Below are 5821 nucleotides of genomic sequence, written 5' to 3' on the forward strand. Positions count from 1 at the left end.
CATCGTTTCTCAAAACATTTTCTCTCCACTTAAACCCCCGACATTAGGTCCTCATTTTTCCCCTCCCTCCCCGCTCCCCCCGTCTATGCAACTCTTTTAAAAAGCGAGTAACTGTGGAGATGTGTGGTAGGTGAATCTTCTATCAAGAAAACCACTAAGAAACACAGAAAAGAAAGACGTCAAACTTGACCGCGGCTGAAGGAGGCAGAGTTCTTGCTTGAGGGGCATTGAGTTCCCGCTCATGGTGGAGGGACAGTTCGGAGAGGGATCCCCACGGTGGCACAACACAGAGTGGCGTCCAGGGCCCGGCAGTCTCCGTGTAGACCTCGTTGAGCTGGACAACGCTTCGTTGTGTATATTGTTGCCACAACTGAAATCAGGGAAGGAGACGGTGTTCTAAACCGGACCGTGGTCACGACTGTACAAGTCTTCTCGCTCTGTGATCGAACGACTCAACTGTGTGACCTTGGGGACGACGTGCCGATAAAACGGTTGGAAAGATGGGGCCCGATTGCCAAGGGGCCCAAGAAGGAAAAGAGTGTTTGGAAACGGATTGTGGTGGCACTTGTACAAGTCTGCTGGACGGGATTGAACTATGGGATGACAGGATAGACGTAGTGACTCCCAATTAATAATATAAAAAATAAGAGTCACCGTGTCGGAAACCCGCGGGGGCAGGTCTACTCTGTCCTATCGGGTCGCTAGGAGTCAGTATCGACTGGCTGGCAGTGAGTGAGTGAGACTGAAAAGTGATTCAAGATCTGGAAGGACTGCATTTGGCCGCCTTACTTTGGTGACGACCTGAAAGACTAGCCCCGAGGTGGAAGCTTCTAGCACAGTGCTGGCCATCCCCGTTCCCCCTGCATGAGCTCTGGCACACAGGAAAATACAAAAGAAAGAAGGGGGGGTGGGAACCCACAACAAAACCCGCTCCCCCTTCCCGAAACCAAGCCATTAAACGGGTGAAGACACGCAGGTGGGGGCGGGGCGGTGAAGGCACTGCTTGGAGTCTGTGCAGGCAGCAAATGGTGCATTTGAACCCTGTCCATCTGCAACCAACGAGCTGAGGCAAGAGTACCTATGCCCACCTCCCCACGGAGCTCCCAGAGGGCAAGAGGAAGGCCGGAGCAGGCCTGGGGGTGGGGCAGGCCAGGAGAGGTCTCTAACCCTTGCCCCAGGCCCAAGGTCAGCGTGTGGAGGAGGGACCCGCTGTTTGCTGTTTGCTGTTCACTGCGTGCAATGTTTGCCCACCCAGGGGACAGGAACAGGTCGAAGGTTGCTGACAGACAGCGGTGGCAGACTGGGGTGGGGGGTGTTCACAAGGAGGGGGTGTGGGGAGAGCACAGGGGGCACATTGGACCCTGGGGTGTGAGCCTGGGGCGGGGGGGCAGCTCTATGAGCCTGTTCCCTTCAACATCCCCTAGACCCCCAATTCACTCTGCTTCCTTTCTCTCCATCTCAGGGTCGCTTGCCTGGTGCAGACCCCCATCTCCTGACACCCCTGAGTCCCTGTACCCCCTTCCGCCCCTTGTCAGCCAGCAGCTTCTCTTAATCACTCACTTGCTAGCCATCGGTTGTGGCAGGGAAGTTTGGGGTGAACAAGAGGTTGAAATAGCCCTTCCTTTTTCTCTTCTTGCTACTTACTGTCTCTGTCAGGGGTTCTCAACCTTCCTCAGGCCGCCACCCTTTCATACAGTTCCTCATGTGGTGGTGACCGCCAACCATAAAATTATTTTTGTTGCTACTTCATCCCTGTCATTTTGCTACTGTTAGGAATTAGGTGACCCCTGTGAAAGGGTCCTTGGACTCCCAAAGGGGTCACGACCCACAGGTTGAGAACCGCTGCTCTAGCTGCTCTCTACTCCTCCCTGGAGGTATAGTGGGTGGCATGTTGGGCTCTGCTGGCTGCAAGGTTAACAGTTCGAGCCCACCGGCCGATCCATGGAACAAAAAAAACGAGGCTGCCTGCTCCTGTAAAGACTGACAGTCTCAGAGATCCACAGGGGTAGTTGAACTCTGTCTTGAGAGAGTCCACATACCCCAAACCCACCCTCCTAAAGGGACTCAGTGGTTAGTTTGTGCTTCACGTCTTTATTGAGCCTCTGGCAGAGGTTTACCGAGCAGGTCACCACTTTGACCATCAACAATCTGTACGCATTTTGTCTCAACTCGTCCACTGCCATCCTCTAAATAGAGCATCGGGTCCTCCGCTTCCTCCCTGCGGCCCCTGTTCCCATTCCTCCTCCTTTCCTCGTCCTCTGAAATTGGGTCTTTGAGGAAACGCTGCCCTTTCGGTCAGAAATGGCCGATGATTCTAACACGGGGTGAGTTCAATTCCAGACCTGAACGGTGACAAAGGGCCAGGGGCTTGGGGACCCACCAGTCTCTCTCCAACCAGTAAGTCTCATCTCTTAGGACTTTGAGTTCTGCTCCACATTATTGTCCCACTCTATCGAGGACCTCCTGATGGGATCCCTTTTGGGGGCATAGTTGGTAGGCTGGGCACCGTCTAGCTCTTCCGGTCTCAGTGTTTTTGCTTTAATAGTAACAGGGTGAGGCAACTATCACCACTTTGAAAATAAATCTTATACCCCTTAGTCATAGAAACCCTGTGCCCATTAGTCAAAATAATAATATTAATAATAATAATAATAAAAAATCCTGTACCCATTACTCCTCCTCACTGGGCCCTCCTCTCAGCACCAGCCATGACCACTCTATTTCCATTCTCTATGGATTTGCCTCTTCTGGATTGTTCCACAATTACGTGACCTTTCTGTCTGGCTCCTTTCACTCGGCATCACGTCTTCTGGGCTCATCTAGGGTGCAGCAAGTACCACACTGCCTTTCCCTCTCTGGGCAGACAATATTCCACGGGTCGGGTGGACCATGAGGGTTTTGCCCATTCGTCAGTTGATGGACACCTGGGTTTTCCCACATGGGTTGGTTCTCAGGACTCTGTCTGTGTCCGAGAATGAAGACTCACAGTCCATACGAGTGAGATGAGAGAGGTGTGTTTCCGGACCAGGAAAACATCTAGATTCACAATGCGAGGAGGGCCGACCCACCGGAGAGTTGAGTCAGGATTTTGTGCATCGGAAGCAAGCACAAAAGCGTCAAGATGGTGATGGGTTCAGAGCCAATGGGGGCGTGGAAGGCAGGCTATCGAGGGCAGGGACTTGGAGGGGACGATAAGGAGTAACATGTAGGAAGACATAAAGGGTCAAGGGTCCCTCCTGACAAGATCTTCAGCTCATCCCAGGCTGGTCACAGAATACGGGCAGGATCAGGTTGTCTGGGATCTAGTGACTGTGCCCTCAAGCATGCCTGCTCCTGGGGGGTCCCTTGCAAAGATTGACTGATAGTGCTGTGTGTCAAGACCCTTCGGGCACGGGCCATTCATCTGGCACCTGTGGGCTCTGCGTTAAAGGCCCTTTGGTTTACACAAAAAACAACAAACCACTGAAACCCAAGAACCCGATGTCTTGATGGTGGGAGATGGATGGTAAGCCTCTCAACAAATAGTTATCCATGTAGTGCTGACTCTTGTTTACTGTGTTAGCCTGGGTACTTTAGAGAAACAAATCCACAGAAACTCATGTCGAAGAGAGAGTTTATATAAAGGGTAAGTGCATATCAAGAAAACATCCCAACCCAGTGCTGCCCAAGCCCACAAGTCCAACATTAACCCATATGTCCGACACCAATCCACAAAGTCCTCCTCCATCTCACAAAACACACACTATGATGCCGACTGCAGGAGGAAAGCTGAATCAGTGAATGTGTAAGCATGTCAGCACGGGCAGGGGTCTCCACACGGCTGCTCCAGCACCCAGGGCTGCATCGGGGTAGATCCATGCAGCTTCTCCTCAGGGATGTCTTGCAGGAAGTGAGCCTTGCCAGCTGAACTAGGGAACTGGCTAAGGCAGCTGCACCCTTGTCCGACCTTCAGAGAGCAAGAGACCTGAGAACTCGTAAGGCGAGGCTCACCGAGCCATTTATCTCTCTGCCCTTCAATGAACCCCACATGTGTTTATCGGCCAGGTTGGCACAATAAACTAACTACCTCAGTGACCTTAGGACACGTTGCTCAACCTTGAGGCAGCCTGGTGACGGCTGGAAAGTTGGAGCCCCTCATGGCAGCGGTTGTGTCCACTCATCTGAAGCTGGGCTTTCCTGCCTTTTCCCTGACCCTCCTCCCACTGAATGTGAGAGCGTTTCGGCAGAGTAGGTAGCCCTCCTCTAGCTCCACCAGGGGGTAGGGGGCGAATCACCATGAGCATCCAGAACCCAAGGCTGATTCCTTTGCAGCAGAGGACGCACAAGCCTCCTCGCTCCAAACGTCCCTCCAACCCCCCACCCCTAATCCCCCTTTCTGACCCAGCCCCATCCCTCCCAAAGAACTCTGCTTCTCTGCTAGGTTCCGTATGTGTTGCGATGGCCACACAGAACCCAGATCACACTCACAGAGGTGCGGTTGATTAGGAAAGGAACGGATTACTATTCAGGCACAGGAAAAGCTCTGGGTACAGTTCTTGGGTCAGGACAGCTCCTTCTCACGCAATGCTCACAGGCGGGTCTCCTCCCCGACCCTCAACTTCTTGTCCCTTTAGCCCCTCCAGCCACTTGAACAAGCTGGTCTGCGTTTGCAAGCTTTACAAAGGTCTTTAGCTCTGCACAGGAGCTCCTGCAGACAGTTCACTCTGCTAGCCCATCTCCTGTCGAAGGTGCTCAGGTCTCTCACTCTGTGGGCCAGTAAGTCCAACATGCCTGCCGACTCTTGGTTTGTCAGCCCTGATTCCCTGCTACAACTTCCCCTGCTTCTTGCCATCTCTGCTGTTACCGCTCTCCGTCTCTTGGCTCTAGGACAGTGGTTCTCAACCTTCCTAGTGCCGCGAGCCTTTCATACAGTTCCTCATGTGGTGGTGAAACCCCACCACCACCACCATCAAATTACTTTCGTTGCTACTTCATCGCTGTCATTTTGCTTCTGTGGTGAATCGTCATGTCAATAGCTGATAGGCAGGATGTATCTTCATGGTGACAAATGGAACAGCATGAAAGCATCGTGATTCATCGCAAAAACAAGATGTCATTCTATACCGTGAAATATTTATTTCTAATGACAAATCCATGACATGTTGTCGTGAAGCATGGTGTAGCATGGGTCACAGTCTTCACGCCAGGTACTCGTAGGTGGGTGTATCTGCATGTGGGCGGACCCGCCTGGAGACGGATAGAGGAGCGGGGTCTCGGTTCCTAAGACCATCCGAAAGATGTGTTAGGCAACCCCTGTGAAAGGGTCGTTCGATAGCCCCCCAAGGGGTCACGACCCCCAGGTTGAGAAGCGCCGGTGTAGAGGTCCCCAGGGGAGGGCCCCGTGGTCCACAGGACCTGCTCTGCTCCGGTCTCTTCCTCCTGGTGGTGGTCCTTCCCCTCGGCCCTCGGGATGGCTCATTTCAACCGAGTAGGATGGGAAAGCTGGTGAGTCCCGTCCAGGGAGATCCACCCACCCCATTGGGCACATCTGCTGCACAAGGCCTCGTTGAAGTGTGGAGGAGCGAGGACATGACTCAGAGCACTAACTACACTTGGCCCAAGCGTGGTATTTGCACTTGGCTCACATGCGTCTGGGCAATTGGACATTGACTCACGAAGACAAAAAACCAAACAAAAACACCCAAATGCGTTTGAACTATGGTTCTGGTAAAGAAGTTTGAAAACACCACGGGCTGCCAAAAGTACAAACAAATCTGTCTTGGAAGAAATACAGGCAGACCCCACTTCGACCTGACAAATCCGGCTAGACCAGAGCACGTAC

This window comes from Echinops telfairi, unplaced genomic scaffold (assembly GCF_000313985.2).
Source record: "Echinops telfairi isolate 266 unplaced genomic scaffold, ASM31398v2 ScPeMD7_655;HRSCAF=1070, whole genome shotgun sequence".
NCBI classification, from domain to species: Eukaryota; Metazoa; Chordata; class Mammalia; order Afrosoricida; family Tenrecidae; genus Echinops; species Echinops telfairi.